Source organism: Cyanistes caeruleus, chromosome Z, assembly GCF_971803275.1.
Source record: "Cyanistes caeruleus chromosome Z, bCyaCae1.hap1.1, whole genome shotgun sequence".
In the NCBI taxonomy this organism is placed as follows: domain Eukaryota; kingdom Metazoa; phylum Chordata; class Aves; order Passeriformes; family Paridae; genus Cyanistes; species Cyanistes caeruleus.
Window position 1 is genome coordinate 31,645,379 of NC_141732.1, and position 26,749 is coordinate 31,672,127.

General features: G+C 38.1%; 1 long non-coding RNA gene across 1 annotated transcript in view; it reads left to right on the plus strand.

Annotated features, from left to right (window-relative positions):
- LOC147648317 (uncharacterized) overlaps positions 1-16,844 on the plus strand; it is a 67,631-nt gene extending 50,787 nt beyond the window's left edge. Inside the window, exon 2 of the long non-coding RNA XR_015281134.1 lies at positions 12,622-16,844. This is a non-coding gene — a long non-coding RNA (uncharacterized LOC147648317). The remainder of the gene's footprint in view (positions 1-12,621) is intronic.
- The last annotated feature ends 9,905 nt before the right edge of the window (positions 16,845-26,749 follow it).

The window sequence follows — 26,749 nt, forward strand, 5'->3', positions numbered from 1 at the left end:
TTGTGGCCATGCTGTGGATCACAGGCATTGGCAATGCTAACAAGCAAACTGAAAAGTCGTTGCTGGACTCTTGGGATGACTACTGGAGCAACACTTACACTAATTTTACCAAATGAGTTGTGACACAAAGAGCCTGAAATCTTGCTATGCATCTTGCTATGCTTGCCCTTACCCATTACTTTTCAAAATCACAGGATAAAATGCAGGGGTAGTTAAAGGATGAAAAAAGTTTAGATACCCACCTGCATCAATATTAAATGCTCTTAGAAATTATTGTAAACAGTAATTATCCCTGAAGCAAAAACTCAAGCAGAAAAATGGAGCAGGTCTTACTATCAAGTTAATTGAAACAAGTCAGCACTTTACTTAATATGAGGTTTAGGCACCCTCCTGAAGTTCAAACCCAAATCTTTCAGATGGATATCACCTTCCAGAGGGAATCAGGAGAGAACTGTAAATTAGAGTTTCATTTTGCAAATGGGCAAACAACAAGTGAACACTTGGATAGCTCACCTTCTATTACAGCTGCTTGGCCTGCTTATACAAAAATAAACCTTGTAAAGACACCTTTTTTTACTTTTTCTCTTCCACACTGTAAGTCAGATACCCAGCTTTTGCAAGGAACAGAAAGGCAGCATTGCTGAGGTAATAGGAAAGCTATAATGGCTTTATATTTACAGAAAACTAAGAGGAGGACAACACAGCTTATCTGGAAGGTTTTCTACCTTCACTTTCATTAAAAAAAAACCCCAAAAAACCCCAAAAAACAAACAAACAAACAAAAAAGATTGTAGGAGGAAAAAATTGAAGTGTAGACACAAATAATCCAGATTCTAGCTGGAATGTAAGGACAGTTAGGTTCCTATGTGTGGAAGATTTAAGAGAGAAGAAGCTGCATGTCATATTATCCAAGCATGTTCTTTACTTTGGTACATTAGAAAGCAGAGTCAGAAGAAGGCTTGCAGAAAAAGTGAATACAAGGCAGTCTGTGATCACACAGATCCTCAGTTGTACTTTTAATCTGTCTTCATCTTCCACCAACTGTCTTTTCCCAAGAGCCAATGGAAATGCATAATATGTATATCTATAAGGCCACTTCCTGCTCCCTACCTCTACCAAATTATCTGTCAAAGTAAATCTGCTTTGAGTCCCTGCTGCACTTAGAGCTTGAGGCTTCAGCTCCAGAACAGCTTTCCAGCACTGGTGTCATACAAGAAGCAGGGCTAGTATGAGAAAGTGTCCTGCTATTCCGTCTGTAATTGTCACTCTCCCCTAAAGTGCTATCTCATGTAGAGCTTCAGAAGGTGTGAGAAAACAACCATTAACTTTATTATATAAAGGACATAACCTAATAAAAACTTCTGGTTATTTTTCAGGCGGAGGGAAAATATTCCCTGAAAATATTCCCTACTGAATCTTGAGACTATATAACCAGCCTTACAAAACATTCTCATTAAGAAAAAAATGTTCATTCATTTCTATTATCTGTCAGGTTTATTATTTCCAGGGAGTAGTTTATAACATTGTTGGCACCAATACTCACAATCATATACAACACATCAACACAATGACTATATCATTTTGACTGGCCCTTGCCTGAGTTATAGTAATGCCTGCTGGCATTGTCTTATTACAGGAGGCTTGTCTCAGCAGTTCTGATTCTGTATAAACCCATTTGTTTAGCAGATTATAAGAATTTAGCCATAAACATTTTTCCAGGGTTGAATTATTATTATTAGCAGAAGTAATGCTAATAATATCTTAAATTTATATTTTGTCTTTCATCCCAAGAATCCTCAAGCCCTTCCAGGAATGAAGAGAGTACTATTACTTTAGTAAACCCTTAGCACTGGTACTTTTCAGGATAAAACAAAACATACTGAATTATGTAAGAATTTTTTCATGAAAGAATGTAGCACTTTAGATTTGCCAATTTTATTTCTCTGCTAATGCACTAAATAAATGTCATGGTTTTAAAGCAGTAACTAAAAAAATCACTAGAAAAACTTAATTATTTTTTGTTGTGAGATATGGATTAGAACAAGAGCAAAACAGGCTTAAAGTTTAAAAGATACAAAGAAAGTTTATTAGCAAAAACTACAAGAATAAGAAATAGAATAAAACCTCCAGAAACCATTTTTTCCCTCAACTACCCAACCATTCTCTTGTTCACATGACAATGTAGAGACAAAAAAAATCTTTGGTGTTTAAAACAGTTCTAATTTTTGTTATAGTCTTGTCATCAGTCTTTGTAGAGAAAAAGAAGTTTTCTTTTGCTAATTTATGGAGTTTTTCACAAGAAAACTATTTCCCTTATAGCTTTCTATTTCTCTGATGCCAGCTGCACAGAAATTCTGCCATCAGATTTTCTCCTCCTATTTCACATCACTCTGAGGTGTGTTATGGGCCATGAGTCTAGGGATGTCATTTTTAAGGATGAGTTATTCAAAGGTAAAAGTTTTCTTCATTTGTTTTTGTGAGCCTCATTGGAAACATAAGTTTTCTTTTTGTTTCTTAAAGGCCACAAATCTTCAACTATTACTTCTCCCCCTCTGTTCCAACATTTTACAGTATCACAACTACTTCAGTATTTTCTCAGATTTCACACTCTGAAACACTTCATTCTTCCCAATATACTCTGTCATGAATTAAAGGAGTTTTTTTTTTTAGAACACTATTGTCTATAGCTTTAACAGAAAAACATTTCAGCTTATTAAAGCATCTCTTTATTTTCTCTTCCCCCTCTAAAACTTAATTATTTTCTTCACTGTTTTTGGTGGTTTTATGGTGTCTCTTTACATGTTGATCACTCCCTCTCTCTCTTTCCCTCTCTCTGGAAAAAAAAGGATTAATCTGCAAGTCTCATTTAGGCAGTAAAAGAGTTAAAGTCTTGGAAAGCTGCAGATGTTCATGGTGTCAGGTTTCAGTTCAGCAGCAGAAACTGCAAACCCAGTCAGGCTGGCTGGCTGTGCTTTTCTCCCCCGCTGCCCTCCGCGGCCTTGTCCGGCCTGGGGAGGGGAGGAGGAGGCTGAACCAGAACCTGTTACCTTTTCAGAAGCTGGAAACCAAAGAGAGCAAGAAATTCCTGGGATTACATCTTAAGGTAGGTGTTCACAGGTTGATCGCACTTTTCAATAGTCAAAATCACTGTCAGTTCTCAGGAATGGTTAGTTATTGGCCAGGAGAAAAACCTCCCATCAGCCTCCAGCAGTTTCGACTTCTCTAGCTCTCAAAGCTAATCTTAAAGGTGCAGAACTTAATATATATAAAGCAGGAGATTGGGAATACCAGTATCATAAAGTCACCCCAAGACAAAGAGAAAATGTGTTCAACACTTTCTTATGAGCAAGAAGTCAAGGGCACTTGTCTGTACATCCGTACCCTCTACATACGTGGTTGAGACCAAGATTGCATACAGTGAGTTCCTACTCATGAGTGCTTCTTAATTTCAATTTTAATATTAATGTTTTTAATAGTATTTAATGCATTAAGATTTATGTTCTTAATAAAACTTGTAATCCTAATAATTACCGTTTTATGGATAGGTGGAATTAACAAGAAATACTCATTTGCTTGCCTGAATGGATAAAGAAACTGAGTTCATGTCTTGGGGTGACTTTATGATGGTCTGGCATTTATGAAAAAAGTGAGGAACACCCACAGATATGATTGCTTTAAGAGAGAGGCTGCTGGGAGTTCCCTCTCTGCCTGAGAACTGGCCAATAGCTGGCCACTTCTGAGAATTGAGTTTTTTTGACCATTGAAATATAAGATCAACCATGTGAATACCACCTTTTAACCCTAAGCCCAGCAGCTTCTAGCTCCCTTTGTTTCTGGCTTTGAAAGGTAACAGAACTCCAGATGGCCCCTGCTCCCCCCACGGCCTTGTCTGGCCTAGGAGGAGGGGGCTGAGCTGGACTCCCATGGCTCCTGGGCAGGGGATGGAGATTGAGAGGCTTTCCCAGTGCCAGGCAGGGCCAGGCTCTCCCGTGGGCCTGGCCCTGGGCTGGGGCAGACCACAGCTGCTCGCCCCCATGGCCCGCACAGACCGAAAACTGCATGCTGCCTTTCCAGCACTGCCGAGCTGAAATCTGACACCATGAATACCTCTTGTGGTTTGAGCCGGATTTTAACCCTTTCACCACCCAGATGAGACCTGCAGATTTAATCCTTTTATCAGAGAGAAGAAAACAAGAGTGATCAACATGTAAAGAGACAACATAAACCATCAAAGTCAGTGAGGGAAGTAATCAAACCTCAGATGGGAAGAGAATGAGGAGATGCTTTAATAAGCTGAAATATTATCTTGGTAAGGCCACGGAGTTGGAGAATAATGTTCTGAAAAACTTCTTTAATTCATGAAACAGTATTTGGGAGGGAATGAAGTATTTAAAAGTATAGATCTGAGCAAAGGTATCCACTGATGAAGCTGAGGAGATGGGGGAGTAGTTGTGATCTCCATGAGATGCTGGAGCAGAGAAAGAGAAGTGAGAGTTGATGAAGACCCTTGGCCCCCAGGGAGAAAAAGAGAAAACCTCTGTTCCCAGAGCTGATCATGGAGACAGATGAAGAGAACCTTTGCCTGTGAATAACTCTTCCTTAAAATAATACCTGTTGAGTTCATGGCCCATGAACACACCTCAGAGTGGGGTGAAAATGGGAGGAGGACATGATGGCAGAGAGGTTTTTTCCCAGGCGGCTGCTATCATGGGAATGAAAAACCATGAGAAAACTGTTTTCTTGTGGAGAACTCTCCATGGAATGACAAAAGGGAGCTCCTTGCTCTACAAAGACTGATGAAAAGACTGTTGTATAGTTAGTACTGTTTTAACCACCAGGGTTTGTCTCTGTGTTGTCAGTTGGACAAGGGAATGGTTGGGTGGTGGGGAGGAAGGGTTTCTGGAAGGTTTATTCTGATTCTTATTCTTGTAGTTCTATTAATAAACTTTCTTTATTCCTTTTAAGTTTTGAGCTTGTTTTGCCCTTCTTCTAATCTCACAGCAAAAAATAAGTAAGTTTTCTGGTGATTTTTAGCTAGTGCTTTAAACCACCACAGTGCAGTAGACTTGTGAAGTGGGCTTAAACAAGTCTGTCTAAATGAGTCAGATGACCCAGATACATAAACTACTATCTCCATACATGATTTGACTTACAGCACAGAAAGTCTCGCACTAAAGACTGTCTGCCTAGAGTAGCTGTGATCTGTTGAATGCAAAGGGGAATATTTAGCATCCAGTTTAGCTACTGATGTACCATGTGAAGTTAAGACAAGACTGGCAATGGATAAGGTTTTAGCAGGGAAGATTGTTGCAGTGTGCTGTTGCTGGACTTTTCCTTGAACGAGATAGCTAAAATACTCTTCAGGCATAACACTCTACCTCAGAGTTGAAGTAGAGCTCTAGAGTGCAGGGTCACACTATGTTCCTGTTATGTTTCTGCAGGGACCAACTATAATTCCAGTTTTTGCAAAAGTGAGCCTATTAAACTTCGTAACAGTCAGGAAAAGCTCATTCAGCCTATTACAGAGTACAATATGAGAAGTGTAGGTCACTTTTTTCTAGCACATGTTCAATAGTGTCCTGTTTCAGTCCTAAATACATCAGAATGAGTTTGGACATATGGTGCCATTGGAGCTGCAGGACAATGAATCACACGATGTGTGACGAAGACATGACCTCAAAATCATAAAATCAGCATGCCTTGGGTTTGAAAGAACCTTAGAAATCATCAAATTCCAAACCCCCATGACCCATGAACATTTTCTCTGGGAATTAATGAGCTGCATGGACCTCTGCCTCATGGAGTAGCAGGCTCAGTCCAAATTGTCATAGGGAACACTTCATCCAGATAGTACTCCTTTTGAATCCAAGAGGACATCCAACTAACAGGATCCTTGAGACAGGTATCTTGTTCCTGAATACTGTCCCCCAAAAATGAGAAATATACAGATCCAGATTTAGAATGTCCAGACTCATCTGAAATCATATCCATTATATAAAACTGGATGATAGAAAAATACTAAAAAAATTTACCACTGAAAGAAGATCACTGGGCTAATAACTTTCTTTTCACTATTGAAATAATGAGAGAAGATTTAGGAGGTAGAGTTGTTAGTCTAGCTTGAATTTATAGTCTAGTTTTGCTTCTTGATGCTAAAAATCTCTGGGCATAACTGCATGGCTGATGATAGTCATGAAATTAAACAAGATCACCATAATGAATCTTTCTGGTCTTGAGCTGTGTTAGTCAATTTTAAAAGCTTACAAGATTGCTCTGAGTTCAGTGCCGAAGTATTCAATGCGCACAGATAAATTATTTGCTGCAATCTGGTCAGCACTTAAACCCAGTGTTAACATAAGATTCAAGAAACTTCCCTTCTCTGTAAGGTTGTGTGTTTTTTAAAATTTGAATTATTCTTAGCAAAATCATAAAAGAAGGAAAGCAAAGGTATGATAGTGCAGCTATCCCATTCCTATACTGTCAGTTTCACATACCACTTTTTATTGCATCTTGCCGGAGCTTATCTGGCTCCATCTATCACTTGGGCCTGCAACAGAAGTGGGTCACACCCCAGAGCAGGGTGACCCAAGGTGTGACTAGAGCACTTGCTCTACAGCTGTTTGGCTGTCAGTTCGTGCTCTGAGGAGACAAGGACGAGAGGGTGCTCTTTTGCATGGGATAACAGAGGATTTATTGCTCTGGGGAATCTTAGGGGCAAAAGACAGAAAATGTGAGCGTGCAAGAGCTGAAATAGGGAGGCAATTCAAAGGGAGGGTACAAAGCATCAGCTAATCAGAGATATCCTGGGGAGGGTAAAAGGCAGGGTTCACAAAATCATCATCCAGTGAGGCAGGGAGGGGGGGAAAGTTGGGTCACATGGACTAATCAAGCGTCAAAGTTTAGGGGATTTCCAAAGAGGAATTCCAAGCATGTGGTGGGCCTAAAACAGATTGACAGGAGACTCAGGGTAGATTGACAACATGGGGTGGGAGGGTCTCATTTGGACTAAACCATCCACTTAGGTAATAACCAAACATTCCATTAACAAGAAACACACTGCAACAACTTTTAAATCCATAGATGGGAGGCTTATCAGCCATGGTTATGTGACCATGGGAACATATAAAAACATATAAAAGACCAAACACAAACCATGGGTAGCCTCAGTCTAACAGCAGCCAGTATTCTCTTTCAAGGTGCAAAATGTTTAAGACAGCCCACCACACAAATGCAGATTTTTATTTCACATCCTTAGGTCAGTTACTATTAAGTTCAGGATGTACCCAAAACAGGACGGAAAAAGGAAGTCTAATCCTTATGAAGGCATGCTTAGTCAGAGCAAGTACATTATTCATATCAGCATTGCAGAGTCAGAGTTTAAACACTAGACCATCAGGAAGTCACATCTCAGGATCTTTAAACACTTAAGATATACAGAAGACACCCAATTTCTGCTGAGAGTCCATGGGCCTAATTTTCTTATTCCTGAATATGCAGGAATGTTTAATTTCTTTATGGTTGGCTGAAAAGGACTAGAAGATGGTAGATCAAATGTTGGCAACTATTAGCTGTATTTTTCTTTCTTTTGGATTACTACAATGGTTGTGTTAGTGTTTGGCCATCTTTTCTACATTGTTTTACACAGTAAACCTACCCAGCTTTCCAGCAACTAGTCTTGTAATTAGGATGGCTGTTTTTTTCAGAATCCTAAATATAAGAAACTTCTTTAAAACAGGAGCTTGTTTGAAATATGTTTCAGATCAGAATTTTTATATATAAAAATTAAATTTGGTGTCTCTTTTCCTAGGAATTTAATGAGATAATCCAAAGTCATCAAACAACGAGGCATTCACTTTGTAGTACGTGTTTTATATAATAAAGTGTTCTGGGTTTCACAACAGGCTCATCTTAAACATCTGTTTACATTTGAATTTTTCAAATAGCTGAATTACTAGCTATATGAAAGTAATTCTCAGGATTTCTTACCAACAGAGGGCAACAAACCTTATTATTGCCAGACTAAGACATTGGTGTTTTCTCAAGACACACATCACCATCCCCATATCACCACCAAACCTCAGTTTCAGTGCATTGGTCCACTCAGTCAGACTAATGAATTTATCTTGCCAAGAGCTAAAATGCATTAGCACCATATGGCTGGTGGCAAATAAACTACCTATTATATGCACATCTGCTGAGTGATATTATGTTAAAACATTACATGCACAATTATGTTCAATTATATTAAACAAATCTAGGTATTTTAGATAAATAAATAAATAAATAAATCTACATATATTAAGAAAATTCATATAATACTGAATCTCCAGGGCTTGCACATCTTTAGTTACAGGAACTGAAGGGTAGCAGATGTTGCCAATTTATTAATTGGATATAATACGCTTAAAATGTCAAGTGCACAACAATAATTTCATAATGGATATTTATTTTAGGCAAATAAATAAAAGTCAAAGATTTTTAAAGACATTAGAGGAGCTGGACAAAATTCATCATGTCAACATTTACTCTTCAATACATGTGCACAAACAGGGCATTTTTCGGACTGCAGAAAAGAAAGCAATGTTTACACTTCCACTTTGGAATTATTCCAAAACTCATTTGCAATATGACTTGAATATGCTAGGTTCTCTTCTCACCTTTACCTTCTAGTGCTTTTGTTTCATCTGTTCTTACTTTTTTACTTTGCCTGGCACTTCCTTTGTCAAAGATTTTACTTACATGTTTTCTTTTGCCCAGCCTTTTGTGGAGGAATACAGATTAACACTAGACTACAGATTAACCAGACTACAGATTAACGCTGATAGTGGGACTAGGTCAGTTGAAGTCACACTTTGTGATGTACAAAATTTCTTTCTTTTCTTCTCCCAGTACTCACCCCTAACTTGCAAATGCAATCCTGGATGGGCAAATTGTGTTAAGAGTCTGCTCAACACAATACAAAACATTAAATCCAAATGTTTAATCAGAAGGAATGTGGTATGTAGATAATAGCATGCTAGGGCTGAATAAGGGATCTGCAGTTAGTGAACTGTGGTATTTCTTTAGGATTTAATCCTACCTGGTATTTTAAAGTCCTACTTCATCAGCTGCTGTAGATTCTCAGCAGTATATTTCGCAATTCAAGTTTGTCATACCAGCTTCTTGGAAGTACTATCACTACGCAGTTCCATGCTCTTATAATCCTTGCCACACCTCTGGTGTTGTCTCCTATCTTGTCCATCTGAACCACAGATAGTAGTTTGTGGCAATGCTGAAGCTTTTTTTCCAGCCCATTTACAAGCAAACCCAGATTGGGTGTGTCTATATCCATATTTCCATCTGATATTGCACAATATATTTTTGAATGATATGTATGTGTGGAAGCAAAAATTCTTTTTCAGGAAAAATGCTGGCTTTTTTAAAATGCACTCATTTCAGAATACAGTGATAATCTTTGGTCTTCAGTACCTCAGGGGCTCAGAAAGCCTAAGTGGGAGGAAAGGCATCCTCTGCAAGACTGTAGGCTCTCTGAAAGTAAAAGAAAATATGTCCAAGAAAGAACTCCTTCAGTTCACAAAGGATCAAAATCCAGATGGAAAAATTAAAAATTAATGCACTTATCCTTTATCTACCTCAACAAAGCATTAATCCAGTAAATAATAGACACCTGAGTCAAAGGAGATGAAAAATGGTGCACTCTTGTGCTACAAAAAAATTGTTGGCCAAAACAATACTGAAAGAGCAGAATTCAAGGGTTTAATTTTCTTATTCTGCAGGTGGCAGGGAAAAGATGTTTTTTGTTGAGATTGCAGTGCAAGGTAGGGTTTTGCAAATTGTAGTATCCCCTTTCTGGATAGTCCCTGCTACAAAACATTTTGTCATACTTCTTGAAAAAACATAAGACTATAAAGTACTCTAGGAAATGTCTGCATGTGAATCTGGCCACTTGAATAAGCATCTGGTAAATAAACAGCTGACAGAAGGATTCCCAACCCTCTTCATCCCCATCTTCCAGTTTCTAATAGATTTATTTCAGTTTGCTCCAGCTCTGTGATTTACCACAGAAATGCTTAGTTTACTGTTGAGACCGTTTTCTGTTTTCCTGAGCTGGAAATGTGCCGAGGGGTGTACTGGCTGGATACCAAAAGATAGCCTTTGCAAGAGGATGAATGAATGTATTGGCATGGACGGTTAATTGTGGGAATACCACTGTGATGTGAAAAGAATCCTCTGTTCCCATGCTTTTCATGGTCTGATATCTGCCAGACACAAGAAGGTTCATGGCTAAATTCTGTTGAGTCTAAGCCTAAATAATTTTAACTATTCCTAGTGCTGGGCCATGCAAAGGTAGTGAAACCCTGACTTGTCACACCTTCTGAAGTTGTATCTATTGCCTGCGGGTCGGTTTGGAGGTGCCTGCTGATGAGTTACAAATAACAGGACAGCAAACACACCTTTCCCATAAATCCCCTTATGTGTGGCCAGCTCCATTGCTTTTGAAGCCTTGTTTTCCTCCCCGTGTCCCTGGCTGCCACCCTGCTCCAGGGGAGACCAAGCACTGCAACAGCCACTCCCCGTCTCACCTTCTGCTGCAGATGTGTGGCTCTATGTCAGTATTGAAGGGATTTCCAGGGGAAAGACAGCTCTGTACAGAGCTGGCTCCCTGTTTTTGTCCTTTTAATCACACTAGGTCTTCCTACTTACAAACACAACCTATCTCCTGCAACTGTTAAATCAGCACACCTTTCTTTACTTCTGCATTTAATGAAAGCAAGGCTGCTTCTTATAGGGCAAGTCTCCCCACCCTTGAACTGCAATGAGAAAAAAAAAGCCAACAGTTTGTAGCAGTGAGCAAGCCTCTGATTTTCAGTACTGTGAATAAATCTCATTAATCTTTCTCACTTGGGAAACCAGAAAGCAGAAATACACATTTTAAAAAAGGAGACCAGCTTTTTCTGTACCTTAGGAACGGTAGCTAGGGAAAAGGAAGACAGACAACTATTGCCGGAGACAATTGACCTAGATTATTTCTAGTGATAAATTGAAGTATCTTCCTTCCAAAACTTTCCAAGCACCAACTGCATTTTGATGAGGAAGAATTCTACTCATCACCCACCGAATTTTTTAGCTGTGAGTTGACACCTGAGTCTTAAAGAGCCAGGTTTTTATGCAATGCTTTCATGAACATAAGCAATATTTGAAGTCTTGGACTTCTCTTTTTCAATGACCCCAGGATTCTTTAAGAGATTGAAAAGAATAATTTGTTTTTGTAGTGTGGTAGCACATTTTATTCCTCATCTAGTTCTTTTAGTTGAAGAAAGAGTTTGCAGTAATTTGACTACTGACTGATATCAAAGTATCCTTCATCTCAAATCCCTGAAGCTACAGAACAAAATTTGCTAAGTGCTCAAGAGCAGTGGCGAGATCAAGATGGAACATCCGAGTGAGAAGTATACCAATGGAATCCTGGAAGGAGTAATATGGTTGAAAATCTTTTCTTGTGGAGCTTTGGTGTCAGGCACTTCATATTGTAGAGTTGTTATGAATGCAGTGTGTAGGATGGGTACTCAGTTTGGGTTGGCACACATGTATATGCTGCAGAATTTCAAGGCAAATGCAAGCCTTCCCCTTCCCCCCTTAATCCAGCTGGGGCTAGGGGGAGAGAGAGAATTACTAACAGACTGAGTGTGATTCTGCCACTTTGCATCAGATTGTGGTAGTATAGAGTTGGGAAAAACAAGTCTTTTTTTGTATGTGAGCATAGCATAGATTTCCTCCTGCAAAGGAATGATTCTTTTCTAAAGTGGACCATTAGTGGGAAGAAAGCATGATGCACAACCACCACCATGATTAGTTCCCTCACTTGAAACCATTGTGGAGATATTTACCTTAGGGAAGTAAATATGAAAGCCTTGAGATTCTTTCCTCTTAAATGAGAAACAATACCAAGACTCCCTGACCTCTTGCTCAGGAAAGCCTGGGGCTTTCTCATAATGAAGAAAGAAAGAAAGAAGCTGAATAGATTTATGATTTGTGGAACAATGCAGGGAAAAACTATCATAATAACCCCAAACCCTGAACTTCTCTGCTGAAGCAGAATGCCAATATTGTTTAAACTAAATTCTACCAGCTCCACATAAGCATTCTGCAGGAACACTCTGTATGAGTTTTAAACTGTTTTCCTTCGTGATCCCTCATTAGTAAGGACTGGTTCATAGGCTAGCTGAAGTCCTAGAATACCTTTCAGCTTTGTGACCTCCTTGTGGATGACCATAGGTCCATGATACTGTGTTAATACAACAGTGCAGTGTGTTGCAGAAATGAATCACTTGTCTGCATGCAGGACAAGCCTCCATATGTTGGATGAATTTTGCAGGCCACACAGTGTACACAAAAGCCAGCCATAGACATATGCTTTTGTGCCCACAGGTGATCCCCAGAATGCAGATAAAGCCGCTTCCCACCCAAAAGTCACACACCAGTCTATAAAAAGACTAAAACTGAAAAAATACTTTGACTTTACAAAGTGCAATCCTGTCTTTATACATCCTTATCTCTGACATAGGACTTCAGAAGTCCTAGACACTCAATTTTCCCCCCCATTCTTCTGTCTTTGCATAGTGCAATGCACAGCTCACTCGCTCACTGTGAAGATCATGGGAACAAAATACAGACATCTGCAGTGAAGGTGTAGATCTGACCCTTCAGAGGCTGCCTTTGAAACACTCAAGAGGAGAGCTCTGAAGAGTGGAAGAGGAAAAATGAAAACAGTGTGGCAGAAGACAGTCACCAGGGGAAGTATGAAATAACGGGGTCCATGGTATACAAAAGCACATAACCATCCAAGATTGCAGAAGGGTAGATGGGGAAAAGAAAAACATGTTAAGACACAAAATCGTAAGACAGTGTGACTTGGCTGCTGTAGGTAGGCATGCATATGAAAAAGGAGTGGAGGCAAGCTTTTATCCCTTCTCCAAAAACTCTCCTAATCATTTTATGTGGGAAGGTAAGCCACAGCTACCCCTAAATGCTTAGCTCTTCCTTCAGCTGTCAAAATCTCAGCCTTCTTCTCAATGGCCATGGTTCACATGCACAGGCTGGGCTTGCCTCAAAATCTGAAGGATGTAGAAGAGTCAAAGTCTTGGCAGAAAACTTTTTTTTATGGGTCAAGGTTGTGCTAGGCCCAGGTTGAGGCACTGTTGCTGCACTGCCCCAGGACATTTGGACAACAATGGTGATACTCTGCTGGGAGGCACCAGCTCTTTGTGCAACAGCATAGAGAGGAGAAATCTGCATTTCAAACACACAATAAAGGGAATTATAGATGCATGTCGATAAGTTGAGAGAAAGAACAAGGCACAATGTCAGTCAGAAACCCACACTACATGGCAAAAACTTAGCTTGGGTGACCTTGACATCCAAGACATACATGACAAGAAAAAAAATTAGACAGGAGAGAGTGAAAAAGATGGGTTTGCAGCTGTCTGCATAGTGAAATAACTGAACAAAATTCAGGGATTGAAGGCACAGAGTAAGGCATACTACAGCCACATATTTTAGCACATGAAAATAATTGGTTTAATATGCTCTAAAGAGCTTGTGAATTCACTCTGATCATTAATTCAGTTTACTGTGCTCTTTTTATACAGAAGAGAGAAAACATCTTCCCTTCCTCTTCACTCCCCTTTCCCCATGAGATTTAAAATTTCCCAGGGCAGCACAGGTTACTGAACCAGATTAAACAGCAGAGGAAATTATACCCTCATGTAACTGCCATTAGTGTTAAGATGGTATCAGCATTTCTTTCATACATTTCTATTCATACACGGTTTATGAGGCTGTCACAGCCATAAAAATTCACTGTAACATGACCCACAGGACCATGCCCTGAGAACAAGAGATCACTTTACTTCACTGTCTTCTCAGTTATTATTGAAAGCTCTTTTGTTTCATTTTTATAAAAGTCACAGATAGAGGGAGAGATAATTCATGTGTCCTATTTTTCAGACAAATTACCATAGTACTAATGTTTTAAAATATTCACGAACCGAACATACGTTCAGTAATTCTTTCAAAATTAAAAGGTCATAAAACTTTGGGGTGCCATGTTTTAATGTTTTAATGTTTTAATGTTTTAATGTTTTAATGTTTTAATGTTTTAATGTTTTAATGTTTTAATGTTTTAATGTTTTAATGTTTTAATGTTTTAATGTTTTAATGTTTTAATGTTTTAATGTTTTAATGTTTTAATGTTTTAATGTATATGGTACTACATGGTTATTGGACTAAGGAAGTCTTATTGAGCCCAGGGCATGTGTTTCATCCACTAAAAGAAAACTTTATGATAGAAAGCTCTTTCATCAAAAACTTATTAAATCCTTTTTAACCAATGTGTTTGCTTGACTATAGGTCAGAGAAGCAGTTTACTTCTTCATGTCTCTGTTCATCTGGTTGTGCAATGCTGGAGTGATCATTAATATTGAACTTGCCAGAGTTTCCCAAATGTGATCAGGCCCATATGACACATGCCTTGGCCCCTTGCTGATCCTTGAACCTGAACAGTCGGATTAGAGGTGAAAAAAACCCATTACTGTAGGGTAATGGAGATGGAGAGAAGTCAGGCTCTATGCTGTCTGTGCATTTTTTGCTTGTGCACCAGCAGCATAGTAACAAGGATTCCCCAGGATGAAATATGACATCTGACAGGCCGAATCCCAAGAAAATCCTCAGGCAAGGGCCACAGGTTGGATTTGTATCTGCTGTCAGCTGCTGCAGTTTTTCTTATTTTGCATGCCAGTAAAAACTGAGTGAGGGAGCTTTGCTGATGTGCTGACCCGTCTTGTGGAGTGATGATAGATTTTCTGCATATGTCCAATGTTTTAAAAACATGCTTGGACTCACCTGCCACTGCTTGCACAGAAGGTGGCTGATACTTTTCTGCATGATTTTAATCTCCAGATCCAAGTTTGTTCTGAGATGCTTGCTGTATTAAAATCAAGTCATATTCCAGGCCAGACAGCACCTTCATCAGCTGTTGAGGGGCTTCTTCTAAAGAATGGCAGGAACTGGTCTCTCATCACTTCCTTCAGGATCTGCTGCAAGTGTCTCTTCTCTGGAGCTGTCTTCACAGCTTCTTTCAAAAGGGAATGTCCCACATGGGGATTTAGTTTCATACTTGGTGTTGCCCAACACTGAATCAGTGGGTAATAAAGAAGTGGATGACTTTCTTTTCCAATCTGCAGAACACAAGTCTCTAAAAAATACTACATTTCTCTATTTTTGTTTTAATTTTGACAAACATATACACATAGATACCCTCCTGACTTTGGCCTAAAATTAAGGAGATACATATATCTGAAGGTTATTAGGATTGTACATCATGCGGCACAGGACACTAGTGCCACATCCTTCACTTAAATTACCATATGACCAAATTTCAATCTAAGAATACGCATTTTCAAACTTATTTGTATAACTTAAATTATTTTGGTGTGATCAGACACTGACAGTTTGCTGGATATACACCAAATAAAACCAACCTATATCCTAGTGCCAAAGAAGCACTTGTGTGGTTTGCTTTATGGTAAACGGATCTCATAACTCACCTTCAAGGACTGGAATTAATGGTCAACATGTTTGGTTTTTTTGAACTGGGACAATTAAGAAAGACAGGAAAGGAGACTTTGTTTGCTGGCACTTGTGTCCTTTGAAAGAACTGAGTTGTTTATATTGTGACTGATGTGTCAAAACATTCCCGTTGAGGTCCAAGGAGATTAGTGCACAGGAAATTCAATTCTGGAAGACAGGCATCTCCCTCACTACATTCAGATGAGTATCAAAAAGTCTTGCTTAAGAAAATGTCTCAAAAAAACCCTGTAACTCTGTAATATAACAAACCATAGCAATTCTACAACTGAAACCTTTGCGCAGATAAGAATCCTGAAGAGATATGCAGGAGGAAAATGTATTGGCAGATATTGATAAATTTCAGTTCTCTCCATATAGCTGTTACACCGGATGATACCACATCTCATGACCAAAAACAGAGAGGAAAATACCCTCTTCAATGGAAAACTCCATGTGTTTGGAAAAAGTTACACTATATTGTGTTAGAAAAATAGAAGCAGATCCCAATTTTTCTCAGAGATCTGTCACAGCTATGGCTCTACAGATTAATGGCAACAGAAGAAAAGGCACTGTGGTTCAGAGCCCACTCCAGATTAACTTCTCAGTTGCTGGCTTCTGTTGAACAGATCAGGATCCTCCCTTTATATGCTGTATTCACTTACCTATGAATGGGGAACATTACACAGTGAAGGAGTGTTGTTGTAACAATTTGTAAAGCTTACTCCCTCTCTGAGACTTAAGTCTAAAACATTGGTCTAAAACACTGAATTCAGGTGGGATCCTATAGAGGTTTTTTTCCCCCTATAAATTAGCCCCATTTATTTAATTTCTTAAATTGCTTAAATTACTCATACAATGGATTTCTACCATTTTACAACTTTTGAGCAGCACCAGAAAATTAGTCTCTTTTTTTTTTTTTTTTTTTTCATAGCAAGCATGCTGTTGACCAGAACTTCACACCCTATAAACTCATTCAGTCTTAAAAAATATGCCAGCACCAATGGGATACTTTTGGTTCCCCAATACTTCAGAATAAAGTACTGCAATACAGTAGTATAGAAACATGGAAAAGCTTTCTAGATTCACAGGAATCTGTGTAATAATAGTCAGAGATGTTATATTGTTTTTGTACATTTCTGTGTATACATTGAACATGCATTCAGGAATTTTTCACGGCTGTTAAACTGCCAAGAAATAAAGATCTTTAATAAAAGCCACTTGGTGTTCACCTTGCAGTTTTTAATCTCAGGTTTTCCATGAAAGCAAGAATATGGTAAGATTGCTCTGCTGAAGCATTGTATTTTGAGCAGAGCGATGAGTTGCTGCGTGCTGCGCCAATAGGCTAAATGTTTATAAACAGGCAGCTTGGAAAATAAACAGGATCTTGGAAATAGGTTAATGTAAGTACGTGGACATGTTAGAGCTAGAGTTAAGCTGGTCATAAAAGCTGACAGTAGTGGCAATGAGGCAGCAGGAAACACCAGTCTGAGATGTGCTGGCTAGCAAACTCTCCAGTAAGCCATTGTCAGTAGCCTGCAGTCTTGCATCACTTTGCCTTCAGTGCTCTTACATGTTCTTGCCTTCATCCCAAAAATAAGGCCTCCAGAAATGCAAATTATACAGACATATTGCACTTTCAACAACTTTAATTTGTCCAGTTGCATTCAATGGTATCATGTTTAATATGCTTTGTGGTCTGTTTAACCTTGCAGTGACTCCTGCCTCTAATAAAACTCTGAGTTGTGTTGGGTTTTTTCTTTTTTTCATTTTTCATTAAGGTAAGAGTTCTATTTGAGTTTAATATCACAATTATTGTACATCAAAATGAAGAGTCTGTGTATTACACATAACATTGCCTTTCTCCATTATGCAACATTCATAATTTAATTTCTTATTGCAAATGAATAGCTTTTGTTATGTAGAAGATAATACATGCTTTTACATGGTTTTATAATACTTGGAAATAAAGAAAATGTAATCACAAAGGCTATGCTCCCCATTAACTTGTTTGTACATGAGACTATGTCCAGTCTCAGCAATAATGTCATTATAATTTTCCACTGAACTGAAGATAGAGGGAGAAATGAGCATAGTGCCAATTTTAGCCTTAGCTGCAGGAAGGGATTAGCCTTTAATCCACAAAGATATATTCCTAGCCCTGCTGTTTGAAGTTTTTGGTTTCTCAATGTTCAGACCCTCTCTATCATACAGCAGTATTTTCAGGTGCCTCCCTTAGTAAATCTCAGCTCACGTATTATAGGAGTAGAGGAAAGTGATGTTGCTTTAACAGGGGTTAGCTAAACTGTGAGTATAACTAGCATGCATACTATTTGATATTTATTTATTGGTAGCATAGACTCCTGGGAAACCACCACCTTTCTCCCGAGTCAGGGCAATTTTTCCACCTGAGCCTTTGGCTCAGGATCGCTGGGGCATGCAGGACAGTGATGGATTTCTTTCTCTTCTGCTAAAGATGTCTGTGACAAAAGAGCAGTTTCTTTCTCACTGATTTCATCTTGTCCTTCAACTGTTAAAACAAGTAGGGTCATAACAGCAGAAGGGAGCAGGGCTTCCAGTAACCCAAGGAACTCTCCTACATACAGAAACCACCTTGATGAGAGGAGCAGCAGAACAGCTTGCCCTAATAGCTTCCCTCTCTGAGAAGTGAGCATTAACACATCCGCTGTGAATCCCAGCAGGCCAGAGCTAGAGGAAGAGGTCATATAGATTTTTCTATACTTGCTGAAGTCTTTAGGATTCTAAACACTTGGACTGTGGCAGAAATAGGCAGCTTTGGATGTACTTACAACTCTGAAGCGATCAAGATAACATCCAAGTAAATAGTAAATAGATATCATCCAAGTAAATTTCACTCCCAGGGATCTTAGGAAATTAATAACTCATGACATAACCATGTCTATTCTCTGAGCAGTGCATAGGCCAGACACCCTTGTGTACTGCTGATGTGTAGATCCTCTCTCCAAAGACCTTCAAAGATGCTCTAAGTGACTTCAATACAAAAGGGTCAGGATGCTAAATGAGATTTTACCTGAAATCTATTTATTTCAGAGAAGGTGAAAAGGTCTGTTTTTGAGGTATGAGGTCTATATCTGAAAACTGACATCAGCAACCTATCTGTAGTCACAGAACAGTCTGATGTGAAGAGTTTAGCATGATGAAACTATGTTAATTCAGTACCAACAAACGAAAAATTCCCTTTTACATGTAACACTGCATTAGATTTCTCTACATTTTGTATAGCATGAATTAAATTCAGAGGTGAATTGCAGATTTTCAGGCTGACCCAGATCTGAATTTTACTTTTTTTTGGTGAAAAAGGATGAAAATTGTATCAATATTAATATAGCATATATGGTAGAACTGTAAAATCAAGGTATGACCTCATCCTTCTTTTCTGGTGTGCTTGCCCCTCACATAGTCATGAAATGACTGGTTTTGTAGAACTAGAGATTCATGTACAATTTGCAAACTAGCTGCTGTTCGTTTGAGCATTTGTATGTTTTCTGAAAGAGGAGCTACATCTGACCAAAAGACATATTACACTGAGAACAAGTACACAAAAAGCATAAAAGTGAAAATACCAGTCTTAAGGTTAGGATATATTTTGATGACCTGAATCTATCCTTAATTATATATTTAACAATCTTTTCTAAGCACTGAAATTTAGCTTAATCTCACTTACATTAGTGAGGATATGCTAAGTAATATCAGCTATGAATCCACACTGAAAATCTGAGCTGAAGAAAGCAGAAAATGACCTTTTAAAGCTGGAAGGTAAGGGTGAAAATGAAGGTGCTTTTGTGTAGGAGAATTGGCAGCTTAACCTTATGCAGCTGGGCCTGTGAATTTTTGCCTTAGGCTGGAAGAGCAAAAGATGAGCAGTTTCTTCTTAGAAGGCTGAGAATAATATGGTTACAAAATCCAGTGGGTCTGTATTGACTTGGTTATTTTCTCTGTTTCTTCAGTACCTTGTCTAAAGGCCTCTCCTTGTTAAGGAAACAGATACACAAATTGGTGTATGGCAATAATTACCTAGAATGACTTTTGCAAGAAACTTACCTTTCTTATACAAGAAAACAATTTAAATAACCAAGAAAAACACTAACCAGGTTTTTCTGCAGACTTCCAAACTATCCTAGGCATTTTGTCTAAACACTTGCTCCCCTCTCACTGAAAGACTGAAATAGTACTAACTACAAGAGGTGATAAAAATATTTTGAAGAAAACCAACTACTGCTATATTATTTTCTTTATTCAGTGTTCTTAAGGCTTGTCTTCTAACAGAATAGTTAACATGTTTAGCTGGTTTAAAGCTATGTTATGCTATGAATTGGAAACTTTCAGCTTCTCCATGATTCTTTTGGTTTACAATGTACAAAGGATTTCAGCATATGAATCTACAACACCCTTTCTGAGGAACTAGATGCTGTCTCAAATAATAATGTGCCATTATGCAGGGGTGAGTTCTTTCTCTTCTTATCTCATGGTTGCTCTGCATGGGCTTTTGCTCCTGCTTCACTTAAACCACTCTTTCTAAAAGCTGTTTTCTTAAGAATCTAATTTTTCTACCTGCACAAGGGGATGAATTGTCTTTCCTAGCACTAAGGACACTCAAGGGTTAAAGTAACTTCAAAATGTGTTCTGAAGTGTTAAATTCTTTATTCTGAAGGTTAAAGATTCAAAACACATGGGAATACATTGGAGTCTTATGAGCAGACCTATGGAGTCTTCCAGCAGTGAGCTGGAAAATGTTTTTTGTTTCCTGAGCGTAGTGTTTTCCATTGTGTTAAAACTATCTTCTCGCTCAAAATATATCAAGAAAATGCAGTTGTCTGTTTATGGGATACATTAAGCTGTCATTGTCAAGAATGCTTATACTCAGTTCTGGGTTGGGTACAACTTATTTTTCATCTACAACCCATGTATATCTAGATTTTTATTACAAACCTCTTTGCATTATACAGAAAAGACATGATTAGTTCTGGTGGCAGAGGGCATACACATTTTTTTGAAATTATTTTAATTTCATTATTTATTTTCTGAAGATAATATGAAGCTACTGAAGAATTATCAGATTTCTTACTGTTAGCCTTAATAAAAGATGTATTCTACTTCTGTGGAATTTTTATATTAATAATTAAGACAAATGCAATAGTAAGTTCCCTAGAAGGAACACTTGTCAAATAGTTTAATATTATCTATTCTGAAGCTTTCAGTCAAATCCAATTGATACTGGAGTATGACAGTGGAGGGCCTTCAGCTGATGCTTTTCAACTTCATCAAAAATTGTAATGAGTACTTGTATCCATATTCTGTCTAAACCAAGTCCATCTTTCAGACACGAAGGAGAGTAGGAACTTTGCCAGTCATAAAAAGCCACAAATTACATTTAAGTTGTTAATCCTGTGCTATCATTCATTACATGTAGTTGGTTCCTTAACTGCATCTCCTCAAAACCCTATCTGTTAAAAGTCTAGCAACCTCTTGCTGTTGAGACCAGCAGAGCCAAATCTTCACTTGTATTCACCTTTCCCAGGTGTTATCAGAATTTCAGTAATGAACTCACTGAGACATACCTAACACAGTGTCACTAAGTGAAGAATGCGATGGCTCACCTTGTGCAGCATTAATCGTGCTTAAAGGAAGTTAAAGTGACACTTTATTCACAATAACAACGTTTTATTTACTTAGATAGATAGCTTAAAAAGTATTTTTCTGCCTTCTGGTAGTGATGTGCATCCCTCTACAGTGAACAGGCAGATTGGCAACAGTCTCTATTTCATTAGTTACTTTTTAAGAATCCCTGTGTCTGTTTAATTCTTAACTTCAGAGGTATGCTTGTTGAAATCCATTGAATTAGTAAATGAATGAAGAAGACAGCATCTCTGATTAGAAATATTGTAAGGAAAAAGAAGGTTCATAATGGCTAATGAATTTATTTCAGGCTCATTGTTCTGCCGCAGGACTACAGCCAAGTCAGCAAACCCCAAATACATAAGCATGTGTAGAGATGATGTTGCAAACAGATGAAGATTTTTCAAGGCCTTGAAAAGTTGTCTCTCCATTTGCACTTTTTGGATAGGAAAATAACTCATCCCTTAAAAAAAAATAAAATTGGAAAGACATAGTGTGAATGTCAATGCATGAAAACTCATGGATGATAGAACGATAGGTTTCAGTTCATGAATGTGTTGTAAATTCACTGAGATACCTTGCTTGCCTTGAAGTAAAATCTGCTGTGGACATTACTGATTCTTGTATCCAGCCATTGCTAGCTCACCTACTCACTTGAAAGTCATCTTGGTGAGCTTTGTGACTTCCCTCAGAAGTTGATTATGGTAGTTCATGCTAAAATCAATGCAGACTCCATGTGGTTGTTGAAAATGACCCTAAAACATATTGCATTTAAAACAGTGATTTTGTTTTTCTGTTTACTTCTAGAACAATTTTTCCAATATAAGTAACTATCAATGCTGTTTGGGTTACACATTGTGTGCAATTTGCAAATACAGTTGTTCAGAAAGCAATGCTGTGATCATTCTTTTCCTACTTAAAGTTCAGTTGCATATAAATACCTAGATATATCTAAGTGTGTAGTTGTGTTATAGATGCCTGTCATTTTAAAGTTTTATCAAGATAAACCCTCAGTTCATCTGTCCACACAGTTGCTTCATTTGGTTGTCAAAGGAATTGATATATTATAGTAAAACTTAGGTTACTTTGGAGGAAGGAGAGGGACAGAAAGAAGGCTGCCTAAAGAAGAACAGTGCAGAGCAAATGATTTATATAATATCATGGTTCTAAGTAAGCATAAGCAAATGGTCTCATTTAATAGGCATTGTTTTCTTGATCAAAACATGTCTTCTTTATGCGTAATATTTGTATGTATTTCTTAGTATGATTTATAGCAGAGTGTTCATTCCTGCTGCACTCCTGTGTCAAGAGACAATTGCTCACATGCTGATCTATCATTTTAATGCACTGGAAAAGTGTCATCTGGTGAGTGAAGATTTTGAGGGGAGTGCCTAAGCTGAACTGAGAAGCAGGCACTTCAGTGAACAGCAGCTTGCAATTTTATTTGAGGTACCTTGGTAGCTTTGAAAACCTCCTCTTAATGACAGTGACTGAATGAAAGCAAGAAGTTGAAGAGCCACTTACAGGACTTGTCTGTGAATGACAGAGTAAAACCTTGTTAAAAGTGGAACTGGAGCCCTTTGCCCAGCTCAGGCCCAAGCTGGGGCGGACATACCTCTCCCAGAGCAGATGCACAGTCACCCTTCTGAAAATCAGAAGTGAGACTGGAATACACACAGTGTTTGTTCAATCAAGATATGGAAACAGATAAAAGGTCTGTAATTCCAATTCTTCTGGTGAGAAATAAATGCTGTAACTTTGGAGAAAGTCTCTATCAGACAATGTTTTAAAGACCTTGCTAAAATACATTTTCTTCTGTGTCATGCATTGTGTTTTGTAAAAGTATTAATTTCCCTAGTTCTGTCAAATTTGTATCTCAAATGGTTTTATTATTCTTACTTTTTACGTGACAATAACAACTTCATTCTTGACAGCACTTAAAAAAATTACAAGACTTTACAAACAGGTTTAATTTTTTCTGATTTTTGTAATGAAATGCAATTCTAACAACAGGTACATCTTTTATTGCTTTTGTTATTTTCTGTTGGCTAAGAGTAGGAAAAATTGGACATAATTGGACAAATTACATTTTCTAAAGCATTGTTCTATTCTTTCTATCATCCCTTTCCCTAGTAAGGATAAAATAGAATCTCTGGCTATCTCAAATATTTAAAGGAAAGTTGTGAGTTGTGGTTGTTAAATTTCACAATTTAATTTCAGTGTTTGCTATTCTCACACATTTTAACAAGTCCCAGTTACTTATAAGCACTGCTCTACAGAAGATATGTTATAAAATTATTGTAAAAGTAATGCAAATATAGAAATTTCCTACTTTTTCATTTTATTCACAAGACAAGAGGAAAAGCAAGCAGATGTGTAGTATTAATTTAATACAACCCAACAAAATGCTTTTTAACAGAAACATAATGCAGCAGGGAATAGAAAATATTTTCAGTGAAAAATCAAACTTGAACTAGGACTGATCTGCTTTTAGAAGATCTTGTGCAGGAATAGATGGGGTGGTGCTCTGTGTTTTGTGTTTTAGTGAACAGTGACCATTTCAATACTAAGCAAAACAGTAAATCAATAAGAAGGTCTCAGAGACACCCTGAATTAAAAAATTAGTTATTGTGCTTGAACAGCTTATACTGTTGTTCCAAGATGTTCTTAGTCAGAGTTCCTAGGGATACAATTATGTATTCTTACCCTGTTTCCCTACAGGTAAGTATTATTCCCTCTCTAGGCTAAAGGCTTTTAATCTACAGTGCAGTTTCAGTCAAAATTTATGAGGACAGAGAATAAAAAATTTGGTTAAACATTGCACAACTCATGCTTTATTATTTCTTTCTTACTTAATGGTTTGTGCTTTTCTAACAGGGAAATTTGGAATTTGCCTTTCACTTCAGCCAAACTGGAAAGCATTTACTGTCACTCAGTGCCTTTGTTATCAGCCTTCTTAGTGATATGATGTAGTAAACCCTTTGCTTGCTGAGTTTAACATATTATGTAGCCACATAACCCACATAAAATACCTTACCAGACAGTGTGCTTTACTTTGCCTCTTTGTTGTGCAGGTGTAAATTGCTTTCCAGAACACATAGCAGTACCTGACAAAATTAATATATATCAAAGATACACAGCATCATAGTGTAAAGAACATAATTCATGCAACAAACATCCATTTAAATAAAAAATGTGAAAATGTGTACAAGACACTTCTGTTTCACTGAAGCCCTGCAACAATCCTGGCTTTGAAAAATAAAGAAGTTGTTATTAAATATTCTCTGCATCATTTTAGTTCTAGTCCTCTGAAGTAATAGTTAAAATTTCTACCAAGAACAGAGATGTTAGCAGGGAATATTAGAGTGCTGAAAACGCAACATAGAAAATCATGTCAGCATAAGAAGGACTGCTGAGATGGCTAAAAATAAGGCCTAATTCTCTATAAACAGAAAGGCTTCAGTGGACAGTGAATGAGGTCTCTGAATTTCCTGCAGCAGAGCCTTTCTTGGCCTTCCAGCATTTTGCTGATACTTTCTAGATGGAAGTTTAACAACGAATTATATAAAAATAATATTGTTTAACTCAGTGTTGGAAATGGATAGTTAGCTCTATGATCTGTGTAAAAAGAGAATTGTAAAGAGTTCAAAATCAAGAATCCACACATAAGTTATTGAATGAATCAACATGTAAATTGACTGGAATTCTTCTCAAATTTCAACTGGAACCTCCTTGTCTTTGATTTGAGAGGGGATTGAGTCCACAGGATAGATTTCTGTGCATTTTTTCAAATTTTACTTTTGAGTTGGGTGTGAGAGACTGAAATGTTAATGGTTAATGCTTCAAACAACTGGCCTTTTGAAAAAATAGGGCTGCATTGCTGATGATGTGTAAGGTAACAGCCCAGAGGCAGAGGGGTGAACACCAAGGGATGACCATCACAAATCGACTTTTGCTTAGCAACATGCTAGGGTTTAAGCCAGATGAGGGAGAAGGCTGATAGGAAGCAGGTAATGGGATAGTACTTTTTATCAGTTTCCTCCCTGTAACAACCTGAACAGGTGTGGAACTCCCCCCTCCTCTCCAGGAGTGGATTGGGGCAGTTACTTGTGTATATGAAGGTATGTGGCCCTTCTGATGGCACATAACTGGCTCAGCTACACTGATGTGAGAGACACCTGTCATGTCTTAGGAGGTGCCTGGGCAGTCCCATAAACCTGAGGTATATTAACCCACTGAACTCTGTTTCGTGGGCTTCCCCTACCCTGACAGATCCAGACTGTGACCATCACTTCAAACAGCAGACACTGGAATTGCAACAATCAGGTCTCATCACTGAACCATGGGTGGTGACATCTTTCTACTCTTGGTCTTTCTCTCTCTCTTTCTCTCTTTCTTCTCCTAATATAATAAATAATATTATCAAAATATGTTGTCAGCCAGACTGAAAAATCCCTGTCAATATATTAATTATTGCCTTGTGTCTGGATAAGTTAAAATTGGCTAAGTTTAAGTCTGGCAAGTTAAAGTTTGTGAAATGCCTTCCTCTCTCTGGATGTTGTTTTAAATTTGCCAAGTACTTTTGTCTACCTTAATGTTCTTAAGTTTGCAAATAAAATAAAATTAATAAAATTTTCCATTGAACTTTCTGAGAATTTTGTTGTTTCTCCTATGCACTGGCCAGAGAGAATCAATCAACCTTCCCCAAAACCATCTGAGCAGACCAGGGCATAACACTGAAAAACTTGAAAAATCATGAAAACAGAACTCGTCTTGCTGTGTGAAGTCTAGCAAAATGTACTGCAGAGCTAACAAAACCAAATAAGTCCATCTGTGACATTGCATGCATTTACTACCCAAACGTGGTTCTTATGTTTTTAGTATGACTTGGCCTTCAGAAGGCTGGTAAACCTCTCAAATGAAGTGTGTCCCTGTGTACCAGCAGTATGCTATCAAAGTGTCCAAGTGTGTGTTGTGGCTGCTTTTTCTCTGCAGTGGAGGGCTACTCAGGAGAGGTGAACTTTGAATTTTGGAAAATTTAGTGGAGGCAGCAATAGGAACCATTTGGAATTTGTTTTGCCCTGTCATTTTTTTTTTCCCCACACTAAAATTACATAAATTGAGTATCAAAGAATTTAGAAGCTCTGCAGGTAGAAATGTCAGAGTCTGTCCAAATACCAAGGCTTGGGGTAGCTTGATTTCTGTGCAGTGGAATGAAACTGCCAGGATGAGATTTTTACATCATCAGGGTTGGGCTTGTCCACTGTCTTGAACAGAGGAGATAGGTTTGTCCTATTTTGTGGTAATTGCAGGGAGAGAAGGGAAAATTAGAAGGAAATATGGAGACCTGTTAAGTATAAAAGAAGGACAAAGTAGGCCCATATCACCTGGATGATTAAACTCAAAATATGGATGAGACTAACAGAAGCTATCGCCTCTAGCAGTCCTTTTTTTTCCTGTATACAAG